General features: G+C 35.9%; 1 long non-coding RNA gene across 1 annotated transcript in view; it reads left to right on the top strand.

The window, feature by feature from the left end:
* LOC136148095 (uncharacterized) overlaps positions 1-19753 on the top strand; it is a 57362-nt gene that overhangs the window by 19234 nt on the left and 18375 nt on the right. Inside the window, exon 2 of the long non-coding RNA XR_010659437.1 lies at positions 17265-17392. This is a non-coding gene — a long non-coding RNA (uncharacterized lncRNA). The remainder of the gene's footprint in view (positions 1-17264; positions 17393-19753) is intronic.

Here is a 19753-nt window from a genome sequence, read left to right as displayed (position 1 = left end):
TGGAGACTTTTAGTTGACCAGATGTTTTAATACTGTCAAAATACCATGTGGCCTATGTCATCCCTTGCGAAGGACTGTGGAGTATATTCAGTCTCTGACAAATGAGTTTGCACTGCAATAAGATCTCCTACTGAGATGGGCAAAAAAAGGAACTTTTTTGCAGGGGACTGAGAAAAGGATTTTCATACATGGTGCTTTACTAATTTTTTTTTCTGTTTAAGTACATTCTCAGCAATAGGATTTAACTTCCCATTGTTTAAGGGGGCTTTCAGCAACTCTTTCGTAAGCAATTCCCAGCAATTCTTTATAAAGTAAGGATGAAAGCTCATACTGACTCTATACACATACACTGAAACAAATCTCCTCACCCCTCTAAACTATAATTTAGAATCCAAACCTCAAACAGTGCATCATTTCCTTCCTGCTACTATGGCTCAGAGATGAGTAAATGTGGACTTCAGCTTTCTATCTGAGAACTGATTCCTTCTTTCTCATCTCAGTTTAGTTGGTACCTCATACGGGGTCAGCAAATGAAATGTGATTACACCTCAGTCTTCCTGAGGCATTTGGGAGTTCACCATGAGTCAGGGGAAAAACTCAGCAGCGTTGCCGAGAACAAAAGCCAGAGGAATAGGGCCAGCGCCAGCAGAGATAAATCAGCACGCCAGAATGAGGGCCAGTGCCAGTGTAAGCAGCTGTGAAGAGCTAGAACCCTGCGGCATTAGGAGAATAGACCACAGTAGAAGGCCAGCAGCCAAACTGGAAGTTCAGGGGGCTGGAGAGAGCAGGCTCACTTTCCCAGCTGACCAAATCGGATCAGATCAGAGTCCGATAAGAATTACTTTGTTCAACCTGAAGCACCCTTCAGAAACAGCGCCAGGGCTACACAGCGGGGGTCAGTGGCACACTAAAGAGGGATCCCCAGGAAATCCATCCTCAAGAGTGAACGAGGAGGCCGTTCTGGAGACTCCTGGAAGACCATGTTGACATAACCATAGCTGAACACTAAACTGCCCACGCCTCTCTAAATGCTCAGACAGCACACAGTCCCAGGACCTGCCATCAAGGAGCAGAATTGCAGTCCCCTGCTCCCAGCTCTCAGAATAAGACAAAGTAGGCCTGAAATGAAGATAGGAAGGAAACAGGTGGGGACATGAAGTGTTAATATCATTTTATGTGAGAAATGTCCCAAGTGTAGGTCCAATCAAGACTTTTTTTTCCCTAAGAAAGTGAGCTTCTTATAACTGAAATGACCTCTAGCTATGTAAAGATATTTCTCTTTACCTCCCTTTGTCCTGGTTACCTAAGGAAATTCATTTAAAAATAAAAAAGAGATTACAATTTCTACTCAAGGTGTGAACTATTATGGTTGGGATGTGTCTTGCACTCTCCAAGAGCAATGACTGCAGTGAATGTAATATAATTGGAGAAGAAAAACCTGTTAATTCATTCCAAAGTAAAAGTAGCTAACAACACGATGGCAACATGTAAGGTGACTTGTTTTGATGCTGCCCTATCATCTAGATGCTCGTTCTATTAAAGTAGGCTTAAGGAAATGATGTAAAACTATATTTGTTAATTGTGTTATTTTGCCTCAAGTTTTCTTTGTTAAGTAATACTAAGAACTAAAAAAATACAAAAAGGTATCACATTATTTGCTTCAAACTTAACTTTATTGTTCTAATATCACTAAGTAAAAAAAGAGACACAGAACAAGATGCCATTCTATGAATTCTGAGAATAATCACAAAACATCTAATTTGTCTCTTATGTTGAAACCAAGAAAGATATGTTTGGCATTTTTCTAGTTCCCTTCAAATATCATTATCATATAACAACCTTATTCAAGACCCAACAAAGGCCTTAAAAGTCCATGATAACTAATCTTGAGCAAAACTCTATTTGTGAATTTATTATTTTAAGATATATTTCATACACACATATGGATATGTATGTATATATATAGTGCATTAATAATGTGTATACATTATTTTACATAGTTAAAATTATATTTTATATAATTAAATATGTAATTATTTATTATATATATGTTAATATATGTATATATACATAATGATACTCTCATAGTGCCAGGTATTCTTTAAAATGCTTCTAAGCCTCAAACATTATAATAACATTATGAAATAGGTACTGTTACTGTCAACTTCAATTTACACATAAATAAACTGAGAAATAGAGTATCTACATAAGTCATCCAAGGTAACACAGTGGGGAATTCAGGCAGTTTGACTCCAGAGATCCTGCAGAGATTCATGCTGTTTGGATTTTGCTGATTGAATCTCCAAAGAACCTTTCCTTTCTAGTTAATAAAAGCACCTTGAAGTAATTTTACTTTGGCTTCACACATTTTATTGTTATCCACTACTGAAATGTGATACTGATTTTGAAATCCCAGTTCTTATTATTATCATCTTCCTAATATCATCATTATCATGTACAGTCAACACTCATTTAGATTTACCCGTATGTGCACCAGCACCTCTGCTAGCTATTGCTACTTGCTTCTCTAGCCTTCATCCTAGGAGCAGATTTCTTTTTTTGGAAAATGCAAATTTTACATGCTCTTTCACCAAGATTCTGAGGATTGTACATTTTTTCAGTGTTTTTCTTCTGCTTTTCCTTTTCTCTTTTGTCTCTGAATAATAGTTTTGCTGGGTATAAAACTCTAAGTTAGGAATATTGTCTCTCACCACTTAAAATACATCATACTACTATGTTTATTTCTATTGCTATTTTTGAGATGTCTATGTCCTCTCTGCCATTAATTTGTAGGTATTGAATTTAGTCTTTCATTGCTTTTAAGGTTTTTTAAATATATTCTTTAGTTTACTGACACAAGAAATGTCAAATGCAACTTTTTTCTATTTTCTTTCTCCTTTGGATCCCAAGAAGTGTTGTTCTTGTTGACAGTTTAAAAAAAGGATTTAGGAATTAATAAGTATTAATGAACATTTGACATTTTTCTCCATGAATTTTTGTCATTTCAACCACCATATAAATATATTAAATTCTTAAAGAGAAGGAACTTATTTTTACATCTTTTATATCGTCTTTTGTAAGACAGAGCTCCGCACCCAGTGAAAGGGTTTCATTAATGATTTGGATTTGCTCTTACTTCTTGTTTGACCTAATTTTTTCAGATTCAATTGTTGATATTAGGTTAACATCTCCAACATTTTGTTCCTTTCCTTTCTCTCAGCCTAAGACAAACCATTGAAACCAATGATTAAATAAAGGCAAAATTCCAGGGCTTATAGTTGAGATTCAAGTAGAAACTGCTACTGCTCTCTGGTTTTCAGTTATATTGTGTATAATCAATCAGATCAAATTATCTAGTTGAAAACTACCTCAAGTTCGTCTAAAATGCCAGGTTAATAATATACAGTTTTATAGAAATATCTTTTCATTCTAAATAATCCTAAAGTCCATCTCAGATCTCTTCTATAAAAGTGAATTCTCAAGAAGATATAAATACTTTGAGTGGCAACATGTTTGTACCCAATAAAGCACAAGATAATACCAAAGTTTTTCTGTTGCATAAAAATTAAAACTTAGTGAGCACTATTGAATTACAACCTTAGCCAGATAGGGATTTGAAAATGGAGCATCAATCTGAGGCACTATGGAAATAATCCATCTAGACAGGTTTAGGGAGGAAGTAATGATTTATCAGATATTATATGCAAGCTTATTTAACTTATATGCAGAGTACATCATGCTGGGCTGGAAGAAGCACAAGCTGGAATCAAGATTGCTGGGAGAAATATCAATAACCTCAGATATGCAGATGACACCACCCTTATGGCAGGAAGTGAAGAGGAACTAAAAAGCCTCTTGATGAAAGTGAAAGAGGAGAGTGAAAAAGTTGGCTTAAAGCTCAACATTCAGAAAACTAAGAACATGGCATCTAGTCCCATCACCTCATGGGAAATAGATGGGGAGACAGTGGAAACAGTGTCAGACTTTATTTTTTTGGGCTCCAAAATCATTGCAGATGGTAACTGCAGTCTTGAAATTAAAAGACGCTTACTCCTTGGGAGAAAAGTTATGACCAACCTAGATAGCATATTAAAAAGCAGAGACATTACTTTGCCAACAAAGGTCTGTCTAGTCAAGGCTATGGTTTTTCCAATGGTCATGTATGGATGTGAGAGTTGGACTATAAAGAAAGCTAAGCACTGAAGAATTGATGCTTTTGAACTGTGGTGTTGGAGAAGACTCTTGAGAGTCCCTTGGACTGCAAGGAGATCAAGCCTGTCAATTCTAAAGGAAATCAGTCCTGAATATTCATTGGAAGGACTGACACTGAAGCTGAAGTGCCAATACTTTGGCCACTTGATGTGAAGAATAGACTCATTAGAAAAGACCCTGATGCTGGGAAAGACTGAAGGCAGGAGGAGAAGGGGACAACAAAGGATGAGATGGTTGGATGGCATCACCAACTCAATGGACATGAGTTTGAGCAAAGTCCAGGAGTTGGTGATGGACAGGGAAGTCTCATGTGCTGCAGTGCATGGGCTTGCAAAGGGTTATACATGGCTGAGTGACTGAACTGAACTGAATGCAGGGGAATTTTTGGAACCTTAAAAAAGGTAAATGATGGATATCTTTTTTCCCCATCTTCTCCACTTCTTTCAAGCATGTTTACATCCAAAATGATTACTTAAGTGTGAATTTATGCCTATCTTTATTTATGGCTATATTCCTAGAATATGGCCTGACATACAGTAAATGTTCAAAAATGTCTAATAAATGAATGAATACTAATGAATATCTAAATCCCCTGGCACTAGATATTAATATGTTTTGAATAATCAGCATTTTAAAAAGTCACATGGAGACTGCTATAAAGACAGTCCTGTTGTCCTCATTTTTGGCAATCATCTATGTTTTAGCACACAAAAATTTTGTATGTGTGTTTGGAGAATGGCTGCTCAGACATTTCACAATTTACTGCTTTTTTCATGCTGAATTAGACTTATTGTGAAACATGTTCACTTTTTGGTGCTTTGGAACCTGTCTGCTCCTGGGTGCCAATTACACCCTGGCAGGAGCCCGAAGATCTCCCTGGAGCAGCCAGTGTCAGCATCCCATAAAATATGCTCCTGAAATGGATCGTTCTTCTACTCGGGGAACATGCAGTAGAGGCTTAGCTAAAATAAAGAAAGGACAAAGCTATGACATCTAAAAATAAAATCAAAGGGGATCAAGTTAGGGTTATTTATACACACTGATGCTGGGCTAAGTCTAAACACCTCACAGCTGTTCAAAACTTGAGAAGAAGAAATCAACTATATCTCTAACATCTACTTGGCTAGAGGGTGCTAAGGCCAGGTATCTCTTCCATCTACCACCAGCAGCCTTTGCTACAACAATTCTGCCTCAAGTCAGTTTAAAGTTGTGGTTAAGAAAGTTAAATTTGATGTCAGAAAATGTGGGTCCAATCTGTGCAACGTCTTGGCTCTGTGACCTTGGCAAGCTATTTCATCTCTTCCATCCCTGGTTTTCCATTCACACAATGGGAAAAATAACGGTTCTTTCATTCTAGAGTTATGGTGAGGATTTGATGAAATAATCCATGTGAGGCACTCAGCCTAGCTTCTTGCTTATACATTCTCAATAAGCATTTACAATTACTCTCATCACTGTAAGAATGTAAAATGGTCCCGTGGTTATTACATCTGAAGTATCTTTCTACTCCAGTTGAACCTTAAAGGATAAAATGTATAGAGTAAAATTCTAAGAGGATAGGTGACCCATTTTCCTCCCCCAAAACCCATATGTCAGTATGACTCAAGGTTGAGTCATCCTCCCAGACTTGATGCTGTCTCCATATTCCTAGTTCTTCTTCATGATAGTCAGACTTAAGATCCAGTGATCCCAGAATGAAAATTTATCCCTTATGACATCTGTAAGGAATCGTTCTCTCTGGGTTCATATTGCCCAGAGGGTAGAGGATACCATTACCTTGCTTTGTACTATGATCCTCTTCTCAGTCTAAAGCTCAGTTCAGACCTCAACCTAAATCCTGAACTTCTTTGATCCCAGAAAATCAAGGTTTCATGCCCACTTTGTGACACCTTCAAGTCCTTTTATCTATTAACACCTATTCCCCTTGATCCTCCTATTTTCACCTTTTTTTATGTCTTTCTCCCTCTCTATAGTGTTCTCATTCTTCTCTAATATCATTATTTAACAGCCCCACAAAATAATACTGGAAATATTACCTATAAAAACCACTGGGCAGTAACCATGAACTTGGCATTAATTGATGAATCCCAAGAGTGCTTTAAAAGTGTATGCAAAAATAGTATGTATATTTGCGTGCATGTGTGCACGAGTGTGTGTGAGAGAAAGAGACAGAGAGGGTGGGAAGAGAGGTTGTGGAGTGTGTATGTGCATGTGTGTACACACTTGTTTTCCTAAGGACAGAATACATTGTTTTCTTCAGATTCTCAAAAACTTTCTGATACTAAAAATGTTAAGAACCTCTACTAAATTGATCAAAGACTATAGAATTGTTTTAATGTGCATTAACCATTATATATCAAGAGATTAAAAATATAAAGATGATGACTTCTTAACAAATATTTATTTGTTTAATTGCTAAGGAAATAAGTGGATCGGAGCCTCTGCCTTCAAGAAGTTCACATTCCACCTAGAAGAACAATGAATTTTTAAAATGAGAGTATTTTATTTTGCTTGTCATTTTTGTTGTGTCTTATGTTAATAAAGAGTCTGTGTGTAGTTAAAAAAAAAAAAAAAAGCTGAGAAAGATTGGAGGATGGGGTAGAACAATGTTGAACAAATCATATCCAACACAGAGGAACAGGAAATAAGGTATTCTTAAGAATAAGGCAGTTTTAGAGAAAATATGAGTCTGGGGTTAGAAAAATTGTTAAAGTCATCACTAAATAAACAGTGAAGAAGTAGACAGCTAGAGATGTGGGACAGAGGTGAACTTAGTGGATACAGATAAGTGTCAACGGGCTATGAACAGGATACAAATTATAGTCTCAGTGGTTTAAACCCAGTCAAAATGAATGGGTGGTCAAGATGTATTATAGCCTGGGTGGTCAAAGAGCGGACAGAATAGGTCAAAGGAGAGTCTCCTTGAACTACAGAAGACCTGACTGAGCACATTTGTTCAAAGAGGATGAGTTACCAGCCATCACAAGTTTCTTCTTTTTGTTGGAACATTTGTCTTAAGAGTAGTACTCTGGTCATTGTTCTTTTGATTGTACAAGGAAGTGCATACTGTTCTGAGTACAACTGTTCTAGCAAGCTGTGGAGACTATTAAAACACTATACCCACCACTTGTTTCAAGACTTGGTAACCAACTGTAATGCATTACAAAGCAAAACAAAAAGCAAGAACAACTGCAATCACCAGTGACCCCACAGAAACGGTCTGTAATGAGAAGTCATTCAGCAGCATGATTTCCTAAATATAAGTATACAGAAGTATGGAAAATTGTACAAAGACAAAAAGAATAACTGGGTTCTAAACACTCAGTCTATTATTGATACATTTTTTTGGAGATCAAGAATTAAGGAATAGTCAAAAGTTGTTTAGTGAGATAAAATTTGGGGGACAGTGAGAAAAATAACTGTTGACTGCTGGCTTAGTTTTATTAGAACCAGACCACCATACTGGATACTGCAGCATTTCTGCTTGTGGCTAGAGGTCTGGGTATAGTTTTTGGAATCTGCCACTGTTTTTGTGTGCCTTGAAGTTTCTTCCAATTTCTAAATATATTAAGAGAGCATATGGCCTTCAAAGGAGACCTACTCTGACCTCAATGACTACAGCTTCTATTTGTTAAAACAGTTTAGAAAAACAGTATTCTGATATTTTCACATTGGTAAATATCCTCTGACCATACTCGAGAAAAACAAACAAACTAACTAACTAAAATGTGCAAAAATTTTCCCAGATCTCTGTGGAAAACAAATCATTGTTTTGATGTATTCAGATGTCAGAGGTGAAAGTATAGTATAAGTAATAGCTGAAGTTTTTCTGGCTATAATCATGACAGAAAAATTCTAAGTGATTTATTTAAGCCAATTATAAAATTTCAGGTAACTCTATGAAAACACATGTAGGTGGAAAATAAAAGGGAATAGCAAACCAGATAGATGATAGATAGATAGATGTGAGATAGTCTATAGTTCCCTTTAATGTTGCTAAATAGGTTTGATAATTGAAAAATACATTTTAAAAAAAGAAAGCAATTTAAGGATAAATCTTAGATACCTTCCACTGGCCTAAATGAAAGAAATCTCCATTTTACTTATGCAGTTGAAACTTTAAATCAAGGTTTGTTTTTCAATATTCTAATGGATGTAAATTACTGAGTACTCACTGTTCTTTAAACAATTAAAGGGAGATTCTTGAGTAATAACATCATATAAATAACTCCTAAACATAACCCAAAGCCTATAGGCTTATAAAGTAAATAAACAAACTAATAATAATTATGTTTCACCTCTCACCATTGCCTCATGGTAACATACCTCATGTCACCTAAGGCTCATAGAAGGGCATTATGAAAATAGAGTATGCTTAGAATAGCTTCAGAACACTTTATGACAACCAGTGAGGGAAAATTAGAAATCAAGCCAAATAATGCTAAGATCAGTACCTCTGAGCTGTGGATACAAGTTCGCTATTCTTGGCAAGCCTTCATGGCCATGACTTTATGGTACCCACTGGAGAGGAATGTGAAATGTCCAAAAATGTTCCCATAGTAGTCTATGCCCAGATTGCATCTATTTTTAAAGAAAGGAACACCTCCCACTTAGCTCTGTATTCCATGAGACACACAGATTCTAAAGGTTGGAAAGATGAAAGGGTGAATTCAATACCTAAGTCCAGATGGAATTGTGCCTTCCCTGAGCTCAGAACAAACCAATCAATAAATAAAAGAATATAACAAGTTAAGTGATATTGACCTTACCACAGAAAAAGTCCTAAAGCACACATCACCTTTATCTAAACTGGAATGTCACAAAATAAGTCATTTATCTTAACTTGGCAAGGGCACAGCTTCACAGGAATGGATGCGTGGTGTCAGAAATCACATCAAGTAATGGAATAACTCAGAGGCAAGTGAACAGAGGACCAGAGGGGTTTATCTGCGGACTCTCAGAGTCTGTTCAGTCATTCTCTGTGGGGTTCAAGGTTCCCTGATTTCAAAGCCCAAGGGCAGTGTTCTGTCACTGAGTGGCACCCTGTTGCTGAGTGAACAGACAACCTGCATTCCTCTCTGACAATCAGCTGGAAGATTCAGACAATCTGTTCAGGCTAAAGCCTGGAATGGCTGATACTTCTTTGATTTGCTTTGCCAAAGTAACAGAAGAGAACAGTGGCATGTAGTGAGTAGAAAGAGTGCTTGAAAAGATTCTAATTTAAAAAATTAAAGAATGTAAATCAGGAGGAAAGTCTGTTGAGACTTCTATAACCAACATCTAAGGATATCATGTGTTTTTCTTTTTTCCCCCAACTGCATTAACAAGGACTGAGTTATAATGCATAGAGCTTTTGACTATCTATGTTATTGGAGTATATTGATAGGTAACTAGATGGACTCATAGGTAGATACTTTTATATAAATATATACATAAATACAGTATCTAGAAAGATTTTTTAAAGCTTTACCTTCTTTTATTACCTAGCATGTGTAACTCAGTATGTGGCACAGAGTAGATTCTTAGAAAGTGTTTGATAAATCAATGAGAGAATGAATTCTTGGATTCTACTTCCTCTAAAAAAAAAAAAAAAACCATTACAGGAGTTCAAAAGTCTTGTTTTCATCTCCATTCCCTTTTTATCTTTCCTCCTCCCAAATTCCCTAAGAAAGATGCCAGTAAATAAAATCATAAAAATTAAAAGTTTTAAGATAGAAAAATAAGAGAAGCAAAGTAAAAATATAATTTTACAATAAAAAAGAATTTGAGTTTTAAACATCAGTGGTGTCATCATTTCATTAAAATTAGGAAAATAGTACCTACTATATGAGAAAAAAAATTATGTTCTGAAAGATTTATGCCTCCTATAAAAATAAAAGACATGCATAGAATAAAATATTAGCTTAAGATTATGCAAGACTACAAACTTGGCTATTCTATTAATATTAACCTAGTGAAACTGGGTATGCACAGCCATGCATGTGTGTATATGTTAGAATGTGTGGACAGTGTGAGAGAGAGAGAGACTCCATGTATGCTGTGTTTTCTTGGTTTCTTGCTGGTAATGATCTCAACTATGCACTGGTTTCTGTACCCCTGGTTTCCACCAACTGAATATAAATTATCAGTTTTAAAAGTTTAGATTATTCTGAGCAACTCTCAGTGCAATTTACAGTTGGAAACTAGAGTCTATTTTGGTACCTTTTTTTTTTTTTTCCAAGAGAAAAAAAATACTGAATTTTTTAAGAGTCATTTCATTCAACAGCCACCAAGGGTCATTGTTAACTGTTATCAATAAAGAAACTTTCGTATCATATGGTCTCTAGTGGTTTTATTTTTCAACTACATAGTTTCATACTGTCATCCTAACAGCACCCTGGTTTTACTTTGGAAAGCTATCTTTCCCAGTCTATGAGCAAATAGGGTGAGAAGATAAATCTTGATCCTGCCCCACTTTCCCCCCATACTGGTTTTTCCAGTCTTATCCTCTTAAAATCTGGCACAGTCAAGAATAATGTGGGTGATCAGAACTTGATTCATGGAGTTCTCGCTATCAAGATGTTGAATTTTGAGCAGAGGAACTCAATGACAGAATAAATAGTTTTCTTTTTCTTCTGGGTTGGGCATTTTTTATTATTCTACTCCTCTATTCATCACTTGAAAACTCTACAACACCTCTTTTGTTTATTCAGCACTTCCTTCTGGTGCGCTTCAGCTGCAAACGGTTGAGACAGTCATATTTCTCAGCTTAAAGCACATTAATCACCATTGGCCCAAGCACAATTTCTCTTTATCCATTCATTCATTCCTTTCTCTCTTCATTTTTACCATATAACTTTCTCCTTTCCACTTCTTCTCTTAAACAGCCATTCTAATGTGTATAATGTATACCTGTCTAAATAGATTAATACTAACATTGTTTGTGCACGTTTTTAATTTCCATAAATAAAATGTTATATACATATATATAATGTATATATTTATGATTTTTATATTCTTTACTCAGAATTATTTTAAATATCTATCCATATAGCTATGTATATATCTAAGCTGATGCTTTTGATATAAATAATTATCATCTACTACATTTTACCCATTCATTCCCTTAGAGTGACTTCAGCTTTCTGTTTCCATAATAATATTGAAATAAACATTCTTATGGGCCTGGGTTCTTTAGAATACATACTAGGTAACAGGACAGGCATACGTTTTATTTGACAAAGCAGTAACTATCAATAAAATTGAGAGCATTAACAAAATAAAGTCTCTGTCCTCACGAAGTTTATGTCCTTCAAGAGAAGACAACAAACAAATATATAACAGGAAATACAAGGGAAAATAACTGGTTGAGAGTAACATATGCATGTGTACACAAAGTTTAGCATTCATAGGATTGAGGTTAAAAATATAAATTTGAGATCCAGTCATGAAACTCTATAAAGTCACCTAGAAAGTTCAAATAGATGATGCATTGGTCTGGGGACAGAACTCTGATGCACTTAAACATTTAGAGATTAAAAACATTAGAAAATGCCAACAAAGGAAACCAAAAATGAACTGCAGGTAAGACAGAAGGAGAACCAAAAAGAAGTGGTGTCCCAAACCATTATTTTCTCCAAAAAAAATCATACAGTGTCAGGTTGCTGTTTGGTCAAATGACATGAGAATTGAAGTTAACTTTAAGTCTAAAACTACGGAGGTCATGATGATGTTGATAATACGGATATAGCTGTACTCAAATAGTGCAATAGGTTTATGAGAATATTAAAGATAACTTGCAGACAGTCTTCCTTTCAACATCATTTTGAGGAAATTTGCTATAAAGTACAAAAGAGAAATTGGGTCATGGCTGGAGGAAGATAAGTAGTAAAAAGAATTTTTATAAGATGGACAAAATTACAGCATGATTTTAGGCTGCTGTGAATGTCAAGCCAGGATAGAGGAAAGATTAAAAATTTTGATGCAGGAATGATGAATTCTTAAATGTTATCCTTAAATTGGTGAGAAGGAATGACATTTGAAATACAAGTAGCAAAGCAGCCCATGACATGAAGGTAGGCCATTCATCCTTAGTGACAGGATGGAGAAAAGAATTTGGGGGCATAGATGAAAGTAATGGGGGCAGGGAGAGGAGGAATTGGTGGGGTAGATATGGTGGTAGAAGAGAGTGGAACATCTTTTTCTTCTATTTTCTTCTTCAATTGGCCTCATTTCAACTATCCAGCTTTTTCCACCTTCACTCTTTGCCTCTCTTAATCTATCAACAAACTCTTGATGCTTCAGAATATAATGTGTCTGCACAGTGTATTTTCCGCGCCTCTATGTCTCCCATTTTTCTCTTATATCATCTTCCCCAATCAGTCAGTTAACAGACGTGCACTTATTTTTCAGTACAAGTCTTAGCTAAATTTCCCTGACCTATTCAGTAGCTTTGTTGCTGGGTTTATGTGTGTTTTAAGATATCGTATTACTTTCCACTAGACTGTGCCTACAAAAATACCTGGGATAATGTGAAGTCATTGTTTTATTTCAATTATTTGCCAACACATACTAAAAGCCAGGCATTGTCCTAGTTCTTAGTATACAACCATGCACCAAAATCCTGCTTTTAAAGCACACACACTCTAGTGACTTTCATAGAAAATAAGTCTCCAATGAAGCATCTTTCCACTTTAGTGATGGGGCAGCTTTAGAATTTAGAGCTTCCCTGGTAGCTCAGTTGGTAAAAAAAATCCACCTGCAATGGAGCAGACCCTGGTTCGATCCCTGGGTTGGGAAGATCCACTAGAGAAGGGACAGGCTACCCACTCCAGGATTCTTGGGCTTCCCTTGTGGCTCAACTGGCAAAGAATCCACCTGCAATGCGGGAGACCTGGGTTCGATCCCTGGGTTGGGAAGATTCCCTGGAGAAGGGAAAGGCTACCCACTCCAGTATTCTGGCCTAGAAGGATTCCATGGACTGTATAGTCCATGGGGTCACAAAGAGTTGGACAGGACTGAGCAACTTTCACTTTCAACTTTAGAATTAACATTTGCTCATAATCGGTTTCATTTTACCCTCTATGGCTAAGATATAACATAACATTAAAAGTGTAGTACACTTTTTTCATTTGTTTTCTTATTTTCTTTTGCTTGTTTTTGCTACATAACCTAATCATAAATAATGACTTTTGTAATTTAACACCTCAAAAAATTGTGACTTTCGGAAATGTGGGTTTGAAGACTGAAATATTTATTTTTTTTTAATGAAACAAAGATGAATATTTTTAATGATAAAAGGCAAAATTCACAAAAAAAGATAGACATCACAAACCATTAGACACCTAACAACAAAGAAACAAAGATATATAAAGAAAAATCAGAAGAAATGTAAGGGAAAAGAAAAAAATACATAACCATAGTGAGACATATTAACATTTCTCTGAGGATATTTTATCAAGTGCAGAAAAAAATAAGAACAGGAGCATCTTGAATGATGTCATTAATAATCTAAATATAATAGATTTATATTTATATTAATTTATATTAATCTCATATTCTACACAAATACATTTAAAATTTTGTATTTTACATGCTATTATTAGATGTCCATAAACTGGCAACAAGATAAACATTACTAAATTTCATCAGTTATACATATACACACATTTTAAAAATTATTTTCCATTACTGTTTATTACAAGATATTGACTATAGTTCCCTGTGCTATAAAATAAGCCTCTGTTGCTTGTTGCATATCTGTTTTTTTAAATTAAAAGTCTAGCATTCTAATTTTTAAAAAGCACTTTGTTTTGAGTTTTCTCTCCTTCACGTTGCTATACATTTCTCAGTCTGCCATTAAACTGACAATGGAAATTATGGGAGAGCTCATATTTCCTAGGACTAGCTGAAAATGAAAATGGACACATCTGGGTGCTGGCTGCTTTATCCTATTTTTTGTCCACAGGGGTCTAAACTTTTGGATAAGTTTGCTCATTTTAATTAGATTCATTATCCTTTCCAACACTGATTTATCATACACTGGTAGCCATTAATATTTGCAAGGTAATTGTCAAATCCAAAACTAGCATATGGATTCCCCTACCCTAAAAACAGACAATTTACTTTTTACTATCAACAGGATTATTTAAAACAGACACAAGTCCACCACAACAGTAATCCATAATAACCAAGAAGGAAAATCTTACACCATCCCATTCTAAGTTACTGGAATCACTAACTCCATATTTCATTTTTGGAAGGCTATCCGAGATGCAAGTTTGTTTTCCATTACCTGACATGGGTTTAAGAAATTAATGGAACCATCTTCAATATAGTTTACGTAATTTAAAATATTGGCTGCACACTGGTGCCTATTTATTCTCCAAGTCCAGGAAAAATTTGAGTGAAAACTTTGGAACTGTCTACGAGTAAAGAAATAGTGAAATTTTAAGTAAGCATTGAGAACTGGTAAAATGAAAAACAAGTTTTAGATTTATAATGGTATTTTTTTCATTATCAACATGACATTTAGAAATACTTAGCCTAAAAAGTATCTTGTCCTCCTTACTTTCAGGATTTTGAATTAAACGTGCTGGGTTTTGACTCCTTTTTCTCAGTGGACAGCATTGGGTGTTGTCCCCTCTGAGATCAATAAGGGAGACAGGGCACCATGGAGACCCGTGACATTCTCCCTTCCATTCAGGATTATTTTAAGGAAGAGAAGAGTCCATACCAATGTGTTTCAGCTAGAAGAATGGGGATCCGCACTCTGGTTGATGCACAGTTCCCATTCACTTAAATGTGCTAGTAAAAGAGAGAACTGTCATTCCTGTTCTCCCATCAGTCTTGCTCAGCAGCAAATCCCTACAGGTCTGAAGTCTTCATGAACAAGCTCAAAGCATGGAGTCACCAAAAGGCCATTGCATGGAGAAGAAACAGAATACCAGCCCTCCTTCCAATCCTAAATTCCTATCCTGCCTCCCAATAACACATACTTCTGTGTGTGTGTATGTGCTTTGGTGTGTGTGTGTGTGTGTATGTGTTAATCACTCAGTCATAGCCAACTCTTTTGCGACTCCATGGACTGCAGCCCACCAGGCTCCTCTGTCTATGGGATTCTCCAGGCAAGAGTACTAGAGTAGGTAGCCTATCCCTTCTCCAGGGGACCTTCCCAACCCAGGGATGGAACCCAGGTCTCCTCATTGCAGGTGGATTCTTTACTGTCTGAGCCGCCAGGAAAGCCCACTATACTAGAGTAGGTAGCCTATCCCTTCTCCAGGGGATCTTCCCAACCCAGGGACAGACCCCAGGTCTCCTGCATTGCAGGCAGGTTCTTTACTGTCTCAGCCACCAGGAAAGCCCATGAATACTGGAGTGGGTAGTCTATCCCTTCTCCAGGGGATCTTCCCGATCCAGGAATCAAACCAGGGTTTTCTGCATTGCAAGCAGATTCTTTACCAGCTGAGCCACCAGGGAAGCCCATATCAATATGTACTGATCAGCAATTAGCTTGAATTCCCTATTGGCTCAGCATTTTGAAACTTTGAACTAGTGAAGGGCAACTAGTTGATCAAAGTGATAAACCACTTCCATAGTTTGGCTGAGCTGTTTATAGAACTAAGATGATTTGTAAAGGCCTGTCAAAAAACAGTTTTATCAAAACCATACAGGATCCATTAAGCCAATCTGGGGTTGACTTGAGAACTATATTTCTTTTAAAAAAAAAAAATGGGTTTGCATGAGGTTGTTTCCTGCAACCGAAATCTAGGAATAAATAAAATCATCTTTGTCAAGATATTTGTGATTTTAATAACATCTGGGTCCCCTGTTATCATTACATATATTTTATTAAGCATTTTGAAATCATTTTTCTGAGTCATGAATCCCAAATCATCCATTTCCTAGAGTTGTTTGCTTCAAACATTTTACTGAATTATAAAATGTGAAAAGAACAATGCACATGTCATGTGCACCACTGGATGAATTGTTACAAGTAGAACCTAGCCATGTAACCAAGCACCCAGATGACAAGCAGAAATTCTCACCATCCAAGAGCCACTCACTCGCTTCCTCATGTATAATGACATCCTGATGGCTAATAGCAGAGACTAGTCCTGGTTTTGTACCATATAGATTTTTTTCATATATAGATACAATAAAGCATCATCATTTGTTATATGCAAGCAAAATTGTATGTAGTATTATAATTCCATTTCCTTTTAATAACTGGTACAAGTAGGAAATGAGTAAAGGGCTTCCCGGTGGCACTAATGGTAAAGTACCTGCCAGCTAATGAGGCAAAAGAGAGGCAGGTTCAAATCCCCGGGTCGGGAAGATCCCCTGGAGGAGGAAACGGCAACCCACTCCAGTATTCTTGCCTGGAGAATCCCATGGACAGAGGAGCCTGGCAGGTACCAGTCCACGAGATCACAAAGAGCCAGACACGATTGAAACGACTTAGCACACACGCAGAAAGTAAGGAAATCAGTATATCTACTCCAGGAAATTCTGAAATTCTTCCAAAATATTTGATTTCTAGAGCTGCCTTGTGTGATTTTCTTCACTTACTAAGACATATGTAACTGATGTTTATTTGTTTCCACATCATAGACTTGGACTTCTTTCTGAGAATCAAATACTCTTAGGCTTCTGTTTTGAAAGGTTGAATTCTGAACTGCTTGTAAGCTGATGGTCATGATAATCAATGTGTCAGGAATTGGAGCTGAAATGAAATACACCTGCAATGTCCTACTGGATATGGTGGGACAGGTTCTGTTTCTTTTTCTCTTTCCAGCTGCTCTGCTTTCGACCCTTCTTCTCAGCATCAGTTTTCTCCTGTTCTGATTTCCTGTTGGGATCCAGCCAGGCTTCATCATTTCCTGCCTGCATGACAATCTGCCCTAGACCTTGTAATCAGCTGCTCCGCTGTGATTCCTCCTCTGATCTTTACCTCGGGCTCAGGAGACCTCTGGGTTGGAAAACTGTGCTTAATTTCCATACTTTTTCTCTCATTTCCCTCCACCTTTCACACAGCCCTGAATGAATATTAACAATGACATTTTCTTACTCAGAGATGTTTAGATATGGAAGGAGAACTTCTCTTATTTGGTTTAATCAGAAACAAGAACAAGAAGACTTGGGGAAACTGAAAGTTGTGCATTTTCATAAAGTGCTTCTAACAGCTGGCTTTGAGGCACTGGTAAGTTGTCATTTTCTCAAAAAGTGCATTACCTTTCATAATAAATATTATGTTCAGTAAATATACAGATAGGACTGTCACAAACATATCATAAGTTCATAACTGCTAGTGGCATGGATTCATACAAATGTAATTAAAATTAATTAAATTTATGATAAATTAATTTAATTAATAATAAATAATTTAAATGTATTACAATTTTTAAATGTTTGCCCTTTGTGCAGTCCCAGGTTACCTTTCTCATTGTATTCTATGTTGTAATAAGAATATATTTTGTACTGTGCCATCTAAACCTAGGACACTGGTCACAAGTTAAATCTGAAAAGATACTATAATCAAATCATCTTATGGTCCTCCACCCAGTGCTGTTAGAAAAATAATTAAACATTCCCTACTGACATTGGCAGTATAGGCCAAAATGGAAGAGTTTATAAACTGGGTCAATTATTATTAAATATCAACACAATATCATTAAAAATAAATAAACACTATAACTCTATTCTTCTAATGAGTACCACTTAACTAGTAGGAAACACTTGTAGGGCTACATGCAGCCATTTTACTTAAAGCTAATATGTGGTCTACAAAAATAACATGTAAGAAATCCAAATTGAGCCTGGTTTAGGATTCATATCAAAATCCACTGGGGCTGAAAACATGCATTTTCTTCCTTCAATTCACTAAATTATAGAAGTTTATATTCTGGGCAATTTCAGAATCGTAGAAACCTAACACTAACATTTCTGGATGCTGTCATCAACAGTTCTTAAGAAAAATAAAACCAGGAACTCCACTGATTGAACAATAGCTATGTATATTCCTACAGAACCTATCTAAATAATCTCCTATGATTGGAAGATGTCCTATATAAATAAAAAGCTTTCTGGAGAAAAAATTAAATAAATTTCCATTGCAATAGCTGGCAGTACAAATCCATCATGTGCTGGTTTTAAATTAAATTCAAACTTACTCCTAGCTGTCCTAGGGTCTTCATTACTTAAAATTAGTAATCATTTCAATAGAAATCAAATCCTCACTAGGAAGTTCACTCCAACTCTCATCCTTTAGGTGTTGGTCAATACCTTCCAATTTTAGATTGCTAAAAACAAATCTAGTTTTCTGGTTTATAGAGCTACTTCTCCATTTTCCTAGTCTAGCATCTAGGATATCAACTCTAAGTAAATGACAGTTTTACTTCACTGCAGAGTGCTATGATCCATGTGAAATTTTAAGAAATTCTGTCTTGACTGTAGTACATGCTATGTTGAGGGCATGCAACTCATCTGGTCAAAAGAAGTATAGTAAAGTCATGCTAGTTTATTATTTATTTAGCAGAAATAGTTTGGCAGACCATCATAATGCCCCAGACTAGAATAAATTAACTTAGTTAGTCAGTTTCTAAGTTAACTACACTGAGTGAGGCTCTGCATTAGGTACTCAAGGGAATCACAAGGATGAATAAAATATGATCATTGTCCACTAGTAGCTCACCATCTCTCTCTGGCAAAAGATGGAACTTCTATCACCTAGATGTACAGATCACTAAAGTAATTTTCTTTCAAGAAACTTTTTAGTTTAACAATAATCCAATTAGGTGCATAGATACAGATTTTCTTCCCACTTTTAGACAGAGCATGTGTACCAAGAAAACAATAATGCATTTCATTTCCTGATCTATTCAATACTGATTTATTAAAACAAATATGGAAGGAAAGCAAATGGAAAGTAATGATCATAAAGTTAGTCAATGTTTATCATATACCCACTATAGATAAATCACAGAAGTACTTCTAGTAGAAAATAAAGCTGTGAAGGAAAAGGAAGAAAAATGGAAATGAATGGGAAAAGTAATGTGGTCAAAGGATAACAGAGGCTTCAAGATTAAGAAACACAGAAAAAAATCACTGAAATCTATAGAATTAAAAATGAAATGTACTTGCTGAAATTGATATTATCATTATTATTACTCTATTATTTTTATTGTGGAAGAGAATGAGAAAATAATCCTAACTCAGGGAAGGTTAAGTGGACAGAATACAATTAAGAACTATTTGGGCTGGGAGAGAGTGGAGGAAAAAGACAAAGAGTTGAGTCTTGGGGAACAGAATCAAATGTGAAGAGTGTAGAACAGAAACTATGGTTTTACTGGAGAATATGCTATAATATTTAATGAATGCACCAACTCATAAGAAGTACAATCACAGCAAGAAAGTTACCATCTAAAGAGTAACACATGATATCTCAGTTGTGCAGTGTTGAATATATTTTCCTTATTAATGAAAAGGAATAAGATATAAAAATAAGTGAAACCATTTAAGGAGTGGTATAAAAGCAATGATTTCACATTCAAATATCTGTCAA

Source organism: Muntiacus reevesi, chromosome 16, assembly GCF_963930625.1.
Source record: "Muntiacus reevesi chromosome 16, mMunRee1.1, whole genome shotgun sequence".
NCBI lineage: Eukaryota > Metazoa > Chordata > Mammalia > Artiodactyla > Cervidae > Muntiacus > Muntiacus reevesi.
This window is presented reverse-complemented; position numbering and strand designations above follow the sequence as displayed.